Here is a 15,572-nt window from a genome sequence, read left to right as displayed (position 1 = left end):
AGGAGAAGGGGTCGACAGAGGATGAGATGGTTGGATGGCATCACCGACTCAATGGACATGAGGTTGGGTAAACGCCGGGAGTTGGTGATGAACAGGGAGGCCTGGCGTGCTGCAGTCCACGGAGTTGTAAAGAGTTGGCCACGACTGAGTGACTGAACTGAACTGAACTGAAAGTAAATCAAACCAGCAACAGACCACCAAACAGTGACCATGACCTTTTTCTGGTGCGAGTTTGGCTTTGGAAAGCGCTTTGAAGTTTCTTCTTGGTCCAACCTCTGAGCTAGTCACCTCCGGTTGTCAAATAAAATCCAGTTTTTGTCACACATCACAATCCGATCAAGAAATGGTTTGTTGCTGTTGCATACAATAAGAGAAGATGACACTTCAAAATGACAATTTTTTTGAATTTCGGTCAGCTCATGAGGCACACACTTATCAACCTTTTTCATCTTTCCAATTTGTTTCAAATACCAAATGAACGTAGGATGGTCGACACTGAGATCTTGGGCAACTTTTCATGTAGTTGTAAGAGCATCAGCTTCGATGATCCTCTCAACTAGTGATTGTCAGCTTCCCAATGGCTGGCCACTATGCTCTTTATCTTCAAGGCTCTCATCTCATTTGCACAACTTCTTGAGCCACGACTGCTTTTTGTACACTCATTAGCAGTTTTGAGCCAGATGCATTGCTGATGCTGTGAGTTGTCTACATTGCTTTATGACTCACTTTGAATAAGCAAATTCTAATAAGCAAATCACTTGAATTCACTTTTGTTATCTAACATCATTTCCCTAGTCTAAAATAAATATAAAATAAACAGTAAGTAATAAGTCATTAACAAAAAAATAAAGTGAGAAATGTGCATTAAAATGACATATAACATAACCACACTTAAGAATGTATTCCAGTATAAAACAGCAAAGTTCAACACTGTAAAACTGCAAGTACTTTTGCACCAACCTAATACAAGACAGACCATATTCTGGGCCATAAAGCAAGTCTCAAAAAGGTAAAAAAATTCAAATCATATAAACTACTTTCTGTGACTTAAATGGAACTAAATTATAAATCAATAATAGATATGTGGAACATCCTCAAATATTTGGAGACTGATTGACACACTTCTATAAACCAATCGGTCAAAAAGACACTTTAAAAAACTAGAAAATGTATTCACTGAATGAAAATACAAACAACAAAACTTGTGGGATGCAGCTGAAGCCATGCTTAAAAATTTACAGACTCAAATGCCTATATTAGAAAAGACGTCTCAAGTAAATGACCGTAATTTCTACCTTAATACATTAGGGAAAAAAAAAGGGTAAGAGGGATCCAAAGTTAGCAGAAGAAAGAAAATAAAATTTAGGGTAAGTATCAATAAATTAAAAAATAATAAAGAGAATAAATGAAAACAAAAAGCTGACTCTTTCAGAAGATCCATAATATTAATAAATTTCTGGCAAGAATGATCAAGAAAATAAAGAGAAAAGAGACACATAACCAGTATTTGGAATGAGGGAAATGAAATTACAACAGCTTCTATAAATGTTTAAATGGTAATAAAAGTATTATGAGCACCTTAGATGATATGTACAGATTCCTTTAAATATATTAACAGAAACTATCAAACCTCACTCAAGAAGAAACAGATAATCTGCACAGTCCTCTATTATTAAGTCAATTGACTTTTCTGTCTCCTCCATTAAAAAAAAAAAAACTCAAATGGCTAAATGGCTTCACTGATGAATTCTACCAAACATCTGAGAAAGAAACAATGTCAATTCTACATGAACCCTTACAGAAAACTGAAGAGAAATAAATGTTTCCCTGATCATTCTATGAGGCCAGAATTATCTTGATAACAAAACTTAAAAGACAATATAAGGAAAGAAAATTATATCATTACCAAACATTAACACAGATGCAAATATTCTTAAAATTTTAGCAAATAGAATCCAACAAAATATAAAAAGGATAGTAGGTCCTGGCCAAATGGGATCTATCTCAGTAATATAAGGTTAATTTAACGTTCAAAAAAAAAAAAAAATCAATGAATGTAACTGACCAGTCTTTGAAAAAATTATGATCTCAATAGTTACAGAAAAAAGCAACTGACAAAACATTACACCCATTCTTCATTTAAAAAAATTAAGGAAACCTCTCAGCACAGGAGATTCTAGCCAGTGTACTATGGCAAGAAAAGTTAAGACATTCTTACTGAAAGGAAGAAGTAAAATTGTCTTTTTTCACAGATAACATGATCAGATAGACAATCTGATGGTACCAGCAAAAAGTTACTAGAACTAAATAAGTAATTTAGCAAGATGGCAAGATACACGGTCAATATACAAGTAGCAACAAACAATTGATAGCTGAAACCTAAAAGGACATTATTTTCAACAGCATCAAAAAATGTGAACAACCTACAGATAATCTGACAAAGATCCATCTATGAAAGCTAAAAAAACACTGTTGAAAGAAATTAAGGAAGACCTAAATAAATGAATAGATATACTCTGTCCAAGGATAGAAAACAAAATTTAAGATGTCAATTCTCTCCCCAAATTAATGTATAGATTAAACTAAATTGCAATTAAAATCTAAGCAGGGCTTTATTTTGAAATGATTGTAAAATTAATATGGAAATGTAACAGATGTAGAATAACCAAAACAACTTTAAAAACAAAAAAGTGGAAGGATATTCTACCTGACTTTAATATCTATTACAAAGCTACAGTCATCAAAACGAAGTGGTAATAGCATTAAAATAGACAAAGAAATGGATGTAATGAAATAAAACATCCAGAAATGGGTCCACATATACATATGGTAAACTGATTCTATTCAAAGGTACAAAGACACTTCATGAGACACAGGATAGGCTTTTTATCAAATGGTACTGGAACAGCTGATACCATAGGCAAAAAATAAATCTGTCCATATCTTGTTCTACAGGTAAACATAAAATAGATCCTGGATGTAATATAAAATAACAAATAAAGCTTCTTTAAAAAAAAAAATAGGACAAACTATCTGAGATCTCAGACTAGGCTCAACTTCTTAGATACCAAAACCATGATCCATAAAAGAATAAACTGATAAAACAGACATCATTAAAATTACAAATTGATAAATTAAACTTCACCAAAATTAAGAACTCCGCTTTTCAAGACACTGTTAAGAAAATGAAAATATAAGCCACAAAATGGGAGAAAATTTTTCCAAATCACAACTATGATTTAAAAAAAACAAACTTGTAATGCGAATATACATAAAAACCTCTCAAAAATCAATAAAGAAATAGGTCATTTTTTTAAATGGACAAAAGATTTAATAAACACTTCAACCAAGATGTATGAAATATATACGGGGAAATAAGCACATGAAAAGAAGCTTGAGATTATTAGTCATTAGGGAAGTACACATTAAAACCCCATGAAAGAATTTCCACATTAATAGAATAACTAAAATTTAAAAGTGACCACAGCAGTTGGGGCAAACTAGAATCACTCTGAAATACAGATTGGATGCATCTTAAAAAGTTAAATACACACCTACCGTGTAAACTAGCCATTCCACTTCTAAGTATTTAACCAAGAGAAAGAAAGGCTGCACAAAGACATTTATACAAGTAATCATATCAGCTTTACGTGTAGTAGCCAAGAAGCAGCAAATAATTCAAATGTCCATCAACAGGTTAATGGATAAACTAAATATGGCATAGTTGTACAATGGAATACTACTCAGAAAAACAAAACATAAACCATGTATGCACATACCACCTGGACAAATCTCAAGAGGATCATGCTAAAGAAAAGTCACCATACATAAAAGATACATATTGTATGACCCTACAGATAAATATTCTAAAAAAGTTTAAATAATGTATCCTGACAGGAAGCAGCTCACTGGTTCTTGGAGGGAATTAGAAAAGGGCACAAGAAATCAATGGGGGTATAAGAAATGTTCTTTATCTTGGTTGTGATGATAGTGTCACGGATAATATTAAAACTTCTCAAATTAGACACTTTATATATGTACAGTTTACCTTATGCCAAGTATACCTCAATAAAGCTGCTGAAAAATATCCCAGTGGTGAATGCCTTTTCTTTTCCAGGGTACCCTGACTGCTATATTCTTTCCTTATCTCCTACATTCAATCAGTAATTAATTCTTAAGCATTCTATTCTAATCCCTTTCTTCTAGTCCATAACTATGCTAACCCATCTCTCACCTGCATTAAATTACTCTCTTCAGTCCTCACCACTTCATTTGCCATCCTGCAGCCAGAATTAACTTTCTAAAACACATCCCTGAGTGTCAGTCACTTCACTAGCTGCTGCTTGCTCTAGAGATACATTTCACTCCTTAACCTGATTCACCTGACCCTCCCTGAGCTGGCCTTTGCACTCTCCCATCCTCCTTTTTGGCGATTTCCCACTTCACTCTCTCCTGTCTGCCCATAATCAGTAGTGCACCAGCCTTGTGTAGCTTTGCCCATGCTGTCCCAGGTCAGCAAGTCTTTCTCCAGCCCAGTCATACTGATGGCCCTATAGTGGGCCATTTGGACTTCTCTCAACTCCTGAGAATCTTTTAAAATTGATTTTTATTGGAGTATAGTTGGTTAACAATGTTGTGTTAGTTTCAGGTGTACAGCAAAGTGAATCAGCAATATCCATTCTTTTTTTTTTAGATTTTTTTCCCATACAGTCCATTACAGGGGAGAATCTTCTTATACCTTGCTACAGCACCAATCTCAGTATCATATAATCTCCTTTGCCAGACTAGACAGAAGCAGAATGGATGAAAGCTTGAAAGCAAAGACCAATCCTTGCTTTCCCAGAGCCTACCACAGTGCTCAGGCCCAGAGCAGGTTCCCAAATCAGGGAACAAACAAATGAACGCAAGAGGTGGTTTGGGTGCCTCCCCTTACATAATCTGAGTAGACTCTAAATTCTACCGTATAAAAATAGGGGCAGGTAAGAGGCTGAATACTCTATGTAGTGCATTCTGGTAAAATAATTATTTCAAATATTTAGGGGTGGGGGTGGGGAAGATTCACTACCTGAAACGGTTTTCAGAACCAGCTGATAACAGATGGTGATTTGAACTAAGTGAAGTAGGTTAGGGAAAGGGAACCAGATTCTAGGAAAAGACAAGGTCCCTAGTAACAATTACTGATAGTAACAATTAACACAGCCTGGAAGAAGGTCCAGTAAACTTAACTTCACCCAGAAAGACACAGATCTCCACCCTCTGGGTTAGTTCCTTCTTCCAGTACACATGTTTTGACTTCCAAAGCCAGCAGGGAGACTCCCTTCCCCTCAGAATCAATCTCCAGGCCTTCTTACCCTCCGGGTTCCTTCAATCATCCTTAATAAAGAGTTTTCTGAGCCTGCCACCAGGAAGTCCTCCTTAGCTGATCCCTCCAAGAGTCAGGCCAGTGACCACCAGGTCAAAAGCCAAGGACAGGACCTCATTAACAGGAAACTCCCAGAAGACCAGGAGGCAGCCAGAAGGCTGGAAGACCCAGCTGACAACTTAACTACAACTTGAGGATGCACATTTGGTGGATTACAGGGAAGGGGGGAAAAGCAAGCAAAATAAAACAGAACTCTACCCTCTATACACCAGCCACAAACTAAAAGGCAGGTTGCCTTCTCACTGCTCTGCAATTCAAAAGCATCATCAATTCCTCCCCCTAATACCGTATTTTAAAAATTAATCTAATGATGACTGCTTTTCAATATTTTGTAAATGACTTGACTCTTTAGAGACAAAATCAGAGACTCTTTAGAGACAAATGTTAAGACATGAAAAGTGCTTTAGTGGAACATAGTCAAGGATTAGGGAAATTCACCATTTTGCATCTTGTTCTTAAAAAGAAAGGTCATTAATAAAAATGGAAAGATACTCCTAGGCCGTTTCTACCCAGGATAACTGTAGCCAAAGGGCATTATACCATCTAATCTAAACTTCAAAAATTACAAGTTGCTGAAAGCGTTGAAAGCTACAAGCAACACAGGTCTTAAAATGCCTTACAGTAGCCAGATTGAAATTAAAAGGCTCAAAAATGCCTAGGTGAAAGTTGCTCCGTCGTGTCCGACTCTTTGCGACCCCAAAATATAGTCCATGGAATTCTACAGGCCAGTAGCCTTTTCCTTCTCCAGGGAATCTTTCCAACCCAAGGATCGAACCTCGGTCTCCTGCATTGCGGGCGGATTCTTTACCAGGAAATATCCTGAAATAGGTGGTAGAGGGCCCTGAGGGGATGAGGGGAAAGCGAGGAAATTAACATAATTAACTGGATAGTGACTGCAGAGGACCCAGGGTTCCACACATCTTAGGCAGCATGGGGGAATGCAGAAAAGGCCCACCCGTCTCTTGAGTGGCCGGACACCTCACCCAGAACACAGGGGACTCAACAAGATCTCCGAGGCCAAGGGCCCGGCTGGCGCTGGCGTTAAGACTCGGGCGGTGAGAGGAGGAAGAGGAGGAGGCGACTGCGGGAAAGGGGAGGGAAGCTTGGGCCAGATACGCTCTCCGGTTGGAGAACGTTCGCGCTGCGAGCCTGCGCTTCTGTAAAGCCCCTGGTACACACGTGGGACTGAGAGGAGGGTCACTTACTTGTCCAATCTGAAATTACATTTTAGCTATCAGGGCTCTGCAGGTTGCTGAGCGGAGCCCCACCGGGCCTGGACTGGGCGGTCCACAGGGGCAGCTGAGGCTCCGCCCCGCCCCGCGCGCGGCCCCGCCCCCTCCGGCCGGGGCCCTTGTAAAACGTGCCGCGATTGGCCCTTTGAACCGGGCCGGGGATTGGCCCCTGCCTCTCCTGCGGTCATATGGCCCCGGCGAGTCGTGTGGACCTCAGTCTCTTAACAGGTTCTTCCACCCTCTCAGGGACGTTTAAGGCCTGAAGTGGGTCTGTCCTCTCAGGCCTCGAGTTTCCTGCTCTGCAGGCTCTTCTAGCAGAATTTATCCATGCAAACTTTTCGTAGCCGCTGGTATGTGTCCAGCGTGTATCCTGTAACTTTGCGTTTCAACAATGCACTGAACATCAGGACTCATGCAGACAGTTGCTAAAATAAAGTGGTAGTGGTTTAGTCGCTAAGTCGTGTTCGACTCTTGCGACCCCATGGACTGTGGCCTGCCAGGCTCCTCTGTCCATGGGATTCTCCACGGCAAGAATACTGGAGTGGGTTGCCATTTCCTTCGCCAGGGCATTTTCCTGACCCAGGAATCGAGTCTGGGTCTCCTGCATTACAGGCAGATTCTTTACCGACTGAGCTAAGAGGGAAGCCCTTCTAATAATATTTATCAAATGTTTTTAGTTTGTGCCAGATCCTATTCCTGATACTTTATTTAAATTTTCTCATTTAATTTTGTGAGCAACCATGAGAAGAAGTGTCACAGTTTGTAAATCTACAAATGGGTTCCAGCCTTTAAGGAAATTACAGTCTGGTGGGTCCTGGACACACCTATCTCATTTAATCTTCACTATCCTTACATTTCCAGTTCGCTAGGTCCTAGTTGTCCCTGGTTTACAGATGCAGGGAGTCTGAAACGTTTTTTAGCTTGTTTTGAGACACCCAGTAAGTAACAGGAGGGAAGATTCCACAAACTTAGCTTAAACCTGAGCCATGTCTTTTAAAAAGTCAGGCTCCCAGGCATTTGGAAGATAAGTTATCAAGTCTAAATTCTTTATTTTCCTAGAAAAGGAGATGAAGTTACAGTAAAAGGAAGTTATTGTCCAAGGACATGCCAGCTCTGAGAGGTAAGCCTAGGTAATCACTGTGCTTGCACTGAACTGGGGTGTGTGCCATGTCTGTGATAGTCACTCTGCTCTCCTCATAACTACCCCAAATACATGTTCTTCTCTTGGTCTTACAGGTGAGGATACTGGCTCAGTGAGGCTGAGGCCGTGTGATTAGTTCCTAGGGCTCCTGGATTGGGGTTGTCAGGAGGAAGTTCTTTTCTACCCTTCTAGGTTCTTCTGGCTGGTCAAGAATTGAATTTACAGATCAATGGGAGAAAACCAAATGAAAGTTTAATCACATGTGTACATGGGAAAGACCATCCTCAACTAAAGATTGAAAAAAAAAAAAAGACAAAGATGTTGGAGGTGTGGTTTGAGTTTTCAGAAGGGAGGAAGGCAGTTTACATGAAGACGGAAAATAAAATGTTTAGTAAACAAATGTTTTCTGGATGCACAGAGACAGTAGGACACAGAACAGAATTAGAGAAAAAAAACCTTCCCAGGTTTCTCCCAGTCTACCATACCTAGTTCATGCTATAGTTATCTATGATAGCTTCTTGGAAAAGGTTCCCTGTCTGCATTCTTTAGGCAGCTAAGGGGGGACATCAGAGCTTTTTCCTGAGTCGTCTTGGGCTTTGAATTTTTTCAGCTGTCAATAATTTGCATGCCAAAGAGACATTTTGGGGTGGCAACTCTACCCATCCCCACAGGGTCATTTTCTTTCTTCTACACCATGGCTATTCACCTTCATATTCCAACAAATAGCCAAAGCTTTAACCATGGACTCTTTGGCAATGTGGGAAGTACTAGGATCTGCTTCTCGGCACCTGTGTGAATCATAATGTATTAATACAGTAGGAATAATAATATTAAGACCTGTTCATCTTACCTTTCCAGAGTATTGTGATGAGTAAATAAGGTAATAAATATAGAAATACTTGGTGAAGTGTTAGAAGCTGAACACATGTAAGATGCCTTCTGAACCTTCCTCAGTTGTACCTCAGGAATAGAATAAATGAATATACTGCTTGCCTTAGAAACTATGACAGGAGATCTCATCCTGGCTAGACTTGAATTAATGTGGGTTTTCTTCCTGGCCTTTATAGATGTCTCTGTTACTAGGCATTTGTATTTGATTTGGGTTTGTTTCCTCTTATCATCATGCTGTCGTCAGTGGTAATAGCAACAATAGCGCAGTGGCTGGAGCTCCAGCAGCCATCTTGGACCATGAGAGGATTTCAGGAATGAAGTTTACACACCCCAAGGTGCAAGGGCTTGAGTTTCTAACACCAAGCAGAACCAGACCAATACCCACTGCCCACTTCCACTTGTAAGAAAGAAACTGCTTTCTTGTGCAAGACACTGCAATTTTGTGTTTTCTGTCCATGGGGCCAAACATAACCATAACTGATATGTATACTTTATGTCACAGAAATCCTGGAGCAACTCTGTGATAGATGCAGAAGCAGACCTGAGAGTGTAAATGACTTGTTCAGTGTCATCCAGCCAAGTGATCGAGGCATAATTTTGTGGCCTGTTCTCATTTTCTTTTTCAACTATGACCCACTGCCTATTGTGCATGAACAAATCTATTTTTTTTTTCATCTGCTACAAGTCTCCTACATATGAATGAGTTCTGTTTTGTGAGCACATTCATTAAGTCCAACAAAGTTAGACTAGGTACCCAACTGACACATTGGCTATATAGTACTGTACTGTAGTAGGTTTGTAATACTTTTCATACAGCAAACACATAAAAAATAAATAAATAAAACATTTTTAGTTTTATAGTAAAGTATCTTGAAGATTACAGTAGTACCATACAACAGCTGGCCTACAGAGACACATTCACATCTTTGAAACTTTGCAACTTGAAGGTTTGTATGTAGGGGACTTGCTGTACTTCCACTCCATTCATTTATTCTAGGAGGTGGCAAACTTTTTCTATAAAGCACCAAATAGTGAATTTGGGGGACTTTGTAAGTCATCTAGTTTCTGTTGCAACTACTCAACTCTGCTTTTGTAGGGCAAAAGCAACCATAGATAAAAGTAAATAAGTGGGTGTAACTATTTCAATACAACTTTACAAAGGCATACAATGGCCAGTGTGACCCAGTGTGCCTTAGCTTGCCAGCCCCTGATTTATTAGATTCTGATGTCCCATCACAAGAGTGCATCAAAAATATATTACAGGGTGTAGGGGGACTGTGACATTCCAGGCATCTGTACACTGTTGACCAGTATAAAGCTAGTGAGTGACAATGAGATACAAAAGAAAGAAAGATCCCTAAATTGATAATCATGAGATCTGGACACTCAGTTCAAATCTGCCCTGAAACCAGACCTATATCCTGAACCAACCCCAGTTGCCTAAGTTTCCTTTATATTGGGATCAAATAACGTAAATATTATCCATACTTTCCCATTTTTCATGGCTACAAGGAAGACTAAGATGATATACATAACCGTAACTTGAAAGCTGCAATTATTATGTGTACTATGTGTACACTGCTTCACTTTAGGTGGGATTATAGCCTCCTTCAGCTCTCTATCCTTACCTCTATCATGGAACTAGAATGTATCAAATGCTTAGTAGTTATTAGTGCATCTGTTTATTTTCACTAAGCATAAAGGATTATCATGTCACATTGGATTAAAAGACTCAATTATTGGAAAGTCTTGACATCCACTCTAGGTTATTGGCAGGCAGTGTGGGGATCACGCAAAGTCGTCGTCCATTAGACAGGTCACAAGTCACATCAGTGACGCAGCACATCAGATTTAAGTGAGACAGAAAGAGCTGGGTTGTGACACTGGAACCAGCTGAACTGGAAGTTTGTGTAATTTCCTTCCTGTTCAGAGACTATTATGTGCAATATCAGGAGGCAGACAGGAGACCTGGTGCTCTCCCTGGTGATCCATGGTGACCCTCTGATGCTCCAACTGCATTCTCTGAAAGCTTTTTCTAAGTAACCACCCCTTCCCCACTACGGAGAAGACATATTTTCCCTGAGATTCTTAGAGTCATGGCACAGAAATAGGTATGCTTATTCATTTATTCATGAATTCAGACACTTATGTATTCACACATCTAACAGTTTGAGAGACTTTTTTTTAATTTATATATTTATTTTAATTGGAGGATAGTTACTTTACAGTATTGTTATGGTATTTGCCATATATCAGTATGAATTGGCCATAGGCATACACGTGTCCCCTCTGTCCTGAACCTCCCTTCCGCCTCATTCCCTATCCCATCCTTCCAACTTGTCAGAGTACCAGCTTTGGGTACCCTTTATCATACATTAAACTCCCACTGGTCATCTATTTTAGATATGCTAATGTATATGTTTCAAAGCTATTCTCTCAAATCATCCCACCCTCTCCCTCTCCCACTGAGTCCGAAAGTCTGTTCTTTATGGAGATGGTGTTGAGAAGAACAGATATTGTCCATGTCATCATGAAACTGACAGACACGAAACAGACATTCAATATATAAGCATACAGAGATAGATAGATATATATATATCTGCAACTGAATCCATGTAGATAGATCCAGTTGCAGGTAGGACTGGATGTGGGATACTATGACAGAGGGAACGTGATTTCAATTGAAGTCTGAAATTGGTGATTCTGAGGAGCCTGGTGCATTACATACACTGAAGACCTAAGGGTCTTCAACAACCTTGTAAAGTGGCTACTATCACAACCACTGGCAACTAGGGAAACTGAGGCTTAAGGGGAGATTAGCTGATTGGCTTCAGGTTGCACTGTTAGTAAGTTTGGAGCAGGCGGTGCTCTCTCCACTGCTCTGCACTGCACAGCACAAACCCAAAGGTCGCATTTTTCCAGCTTCCACCTTTGCACACACTATGCCTCCTTCAACCTGGAAAGCCTACCCCTCCATCCTTCTCTTATTGGATTCATAATCTGCCTTCAGCATCTAATGCAGGACCTGCTTCCTCAGCAGGTCTCAACACATCTCTTGTTTTCTAAGCTTCCGTAACAGTCGTCATGTTTTACTCATGTGGCACTGGCCCTGAGACACCTGGTAAAGTTCCTTCTCCTTACTCGCCTGCCCTGATGCCCTTGTTCACAGTCCTGTGAGAAGCACAAAGTCATCAAAGCAGACAAACCTGGGTTCTTTTTCAAGTCCTACTTGTTTCTTTAATGACCTGGAGAACATTGCTTAACCTCTCTGTAGTTTCTTTGGAGAACAGTAATTTATTTCTTGAGATAGGTCTTAAAGCACGTGTCCCAGTGCTGAATGGATAGTACTTGGTCCTTGCTTCATAGTTTTATGTGCTGTGCCGTGCTTAGTCGCTCAGTCATGTCTGACTCTTTATGACCTCATGGACTGTAGCCCACCAGGCTCCTCTGTCTATGGGGATTCTCCAGGCAAGAATACTGGAGTAGGTTGCCATGCCTTCCTCCAGGGGATCTTCCGAACCCAGGGATCAAACCCAGGTCTCCTGCATTGCAGGTGGATTCTTTACCATCTAAGCCTCCAGGGATGCCCCATTACCTAGATCAGAAGCCTGTGGAGGGCAAGACCTATGCCTTCTACTTTACAGTCTCAGCAACTATCACAGTGCTCTGTGATAGCAGGTATCATGCTTGTGCTGTCACTCAGCTGTGTCCAACTCTATGATCCCTGTGGACTGTAGCCTTTCAGGCTCCTCTGTCCATGGAGTTTCCCAGGTGCCGGGAGCCACCACGGGAGATCCCACCCATGACAAAGGTCATGCGGAAGAGACCTGACAGCAGAGGCAGATCAGGCCTCGAGGGACCCCCTGAATCTGCTCGACCATCCACCCCAAAACCAAAATCTGTCTGTCTTACTATTTTGTGCCTTTCACCAACTCTTCTGACATTAACAGGGGGCTATCCCCGACCACCTTTCTCTGAAAGAAGTCAACTTAGGGCTCTAATTAATAAGTCTCCTGGGCATGAAAGGAGTATTTCAATTAAAACCCCTCTGTTGGCATTCTAGCTTGCCTGTCCATACTCTTGCAATTAACACACATGATTGTTCACAACTCCCCAACCTTGGAAGACACAGGAAGCCAAAACATTCTAAAAGTCCTAATAAGCATAGAGTCCTTTAAGGGATGAAAAATTATTGGAATAGATAGTACTGGTAAAGGGCTTCATTAGTGGGCCAATGCTTGCTGCCAAGTGCCCATATCCCTTATCCATTGTGCACCTGGGAGTGCATTGGTTAACATAGTTAGAATGTAAGAAAAACAAGCAGCAGCCTTGGAATTAACCACATCAGACCTTTGAGCTAACTGGTTCTTTCTTTGTTGTGACCCACTGCACCTTTGCTCTGTGAGAATGTAACTCTGTTTAGTACTTTCTGAGGCTGGGAGAAATAAAGAAGAAACACTTTAAGGGAAAATAAGTTTTCTGGTTGAGCAGCCTTTATCAAAAAAGCGTCATAAAATGTCCACAGGCCTCCAAGGCCAGAAGATAATGTACACAACATTGTTTATGGGAAAGGTATGCAGAAAAAATCCTGGTTTTGATAAAGACAAAACAGATGTAATGTTTGGGCTGACTCTGTATGACTTTGCATCTTTCATTTCCCTCTATGTACAAGTCAAGGTATAAAAGTTCCTTTTGAAAATAAAGTTATGGGCCTCGCTCACCAAAGCTTGGTCTCCCCGTGTCATTCTTTTTTTTTCCTTTTCTCTCCTTTTCTCTCTCTGTTCTTCTTTCAGGATGACTCCTTGGAACACAGGAGCTTTATTGGCTTTCTGTGTTAATCAAGGAAGATCAAGCCCTGCTCTCTGCTTTGCTATCCTTTCGCCTAGGCCATCATCCTGAAGGTACCCCTGGATCCTGCTGGGGCTGGACCCTGGCACCCAGGCAACATTACTGGAGTGGGTTGTCATTTTCTTCTCTAGGGGATCTTCCTGACCCAGGGATCGAATCCATATCTCCTACATTGTCAGGCAGGTTCTTTAATGCTGTGCCACCTAGGTATCCTCTCGATAGCAGGTACATCACTAACTTATAATTATGGCAGTGGCAGCACTTACCTGCCTCCTGGATCCCTCCCTCCTAATCAAACTTGTTCTCTCCTGTCTCACCCACTCCCTAGTTCCCAGACCTCACCATTCTAACCAGTTCTACACTACCTATATCCTTCTCCCCTAACATCTCCCGACTGCAACCCCACAGCCTCTTGGCCATGAGTCATTTTAACAAAAGAGCAAACTGTGTGATGATCCATGACAAAAATGTGTGACCCTAAACTCCAATGAGCGTTTTTCTACTGTGAGGCAACAGAAGGAAGAAGAGAGCCCAGGACCATGAGATGATGACAAGGCCAGAGGAGAGCCAGGAGTCAGCCTGCTGGAAGCACATAATGCCAGGCCCCAGGGGCTGGGTCAGAGGAGGCCACTGAAGCCTGTGTGGTATGTGGACTTCAGTTGGAGGAATGCTGCCATTCGCTTCTCCAGAACCATGGCGTTTGGGAATAATTAGAGAACTTTGGTTTGGGTAGTTTTCAAACTGCATCCTGTAGGAAGAGGCCTGCACAGCACAAAAGAAGCTGAATGGACCCACAGGCCTTCCAGAATGTCCCCCACCTCTGCCAAGTTGTTCTCTTCCGCAAGACAGTCAGTAAGGGGGAGCTAGTGGGGACTGAAATCCAGTCCCTGCTCTGCCAGCCAGACTATGGGCCTGTGAGGCTGTCCCACCCCAGCCAAGAGGGCAACTTTTCTGAATTTGTGCAAAGTGCAGAATCATATTGTTGTTATTTAGTTGCTTAGTCATGTCCAACTCTTTGCAGCCCTCTGCATGGTAGCCCTCCAGGCTCCTCTGTCCTTGGGATTTTCCAGGCAGGAATACTGGAGTGGGTTCATTGTGACTAACATTGAATCAAGCTGAGTATTCACTGACAGATGAATGGAGGAAGATGTAGTATGTGTATAGCATGGAATACTACTTAGCCATTAAAAAGAATGAAATAATGTTTACAGCAACATGGATGGATCTAGGGATTATCATAACAAATGAAGTAAGTCAGAAAGAGAAAGACAAATACCACATGATATCAGGTATATGGAATCTAAAACATGATGCAAGTGAGTTTATCTACGAAACAGAAACAGACTCACAGACCCAAAGAACAGACTTGTGGCTGCCAAGGGGAAGAGGTGTGGGGAGGAAAGGATTCGGAGTATGAGATTAGCTGATGCAAGCTATTATATATAAAAGGGATAAAAAGGTCCAACAGAATATCACAGGGAATATACCATGATAAACCATAATGGAAAAGAACATAAACGTGTATATGTTTAACTGAATTACTTTGCTGGACAGTAGAAATTAACATTGTAAATCAACTATACCTCAATTAAAAATTATTTTAAAAAGCAGTACATGATTAAAAATACGAAAAAACCTAAAGGAGATTTTCACTAAAAATTATCTAAATCATGTCTAATTATATCTACAAGAGATTTTCTCGGTATTAATAAAAGTTTAAAAAACTTAGAAAGCATCCTCATGGCTTAATTGCCAATGCTTTTTCTTTCTAAGACATATGTAAATTAAGAGTTCAGCTGGTGGCCTCTTAACTTTGATGAAATAAGATACTGAAACCTGATGCCTCCCCCAGGACTTTCTTCCAGTTTCTTTATTGTCTAGCCTGTAGATAAGGTGTCATATCTGAGGGCATTCTGTGTAGAAACTGTGCTAAAGGCTTTACAAACATCCTCTCAAGTGTCTCACAGTAACCCTGTAGGAGACACCATTATCATACACTTCTAACGCTGAAGAGACTGAGATATCTTGCCTGAGGTTA

At 40.7% G+C, this 15,572-nt stretch overlaps 1 protein-coding gene and 1 long non-coding RNA gene across 24 annotated transcripts in view; one reads left to right on the top strand and one right to left on the bottom strand.

Moving 5' to 3' along the window:
- FGGY (FGGY carbohydrate kinase domain containing) overlaps positions 1–6,702 on the bottom strand; it is a 532,748-nt gene extending 526,046 nt beyond the window's left edge. For 16 of the 23 annotated variants that reach the window (XR_015160120.1, XM_086390249.1, XM_086390248.1 and 13 more), the window contains exon 1: positions 6,628–6,702. The gene's annotated coding sequence lies outside the window, so the exon portion shown is untranslated. Of the gene's footprint in view, positions 1–6,377; positions 6,567–6,627 lie in introns of those variants that run through there. The other 7 variants (XM_086390232.1, XM_086390243.1, XM_086390233.1 and 4 more) reach the window with 5 other exon arrangements.
- A 76-nt stretch (positions 6,703–6,778) lies between these two features.
- LOC147375455 (uncharacterized) lies at positions 6,779–8,195 on the top strand. Its single transcript, XR_015160126.1, has 3 exons — positions 6,779–7,004; positions 7,714–7,774; positions 7,891–8,195. It is a non-coding gene; the product is annotated as an uncharacterized LOC147375455 (long non-coding RNA).
- The last annotated feature ends 7,377 nt before the right edge of the window (positions 8,196–15,572 follow it).

This window comes from Bos grunniens, chromosome 3, assembly GCF_055505025.1.
Source record: "Bos grunniens cultivar Pamir isolate PY7600 chromosome 3, Bosgru_T2T1.0, whole genome shotgun sequence".
Lineage (NCBI taxonomy): Eukaryota > Metazoa > Chordata > Mammalia > Artiodactyla > Bovidae > Bos > Bos grunniens.
This window is presented reverse-complemented; position numbering and strand designations above follow the sequence as displayed.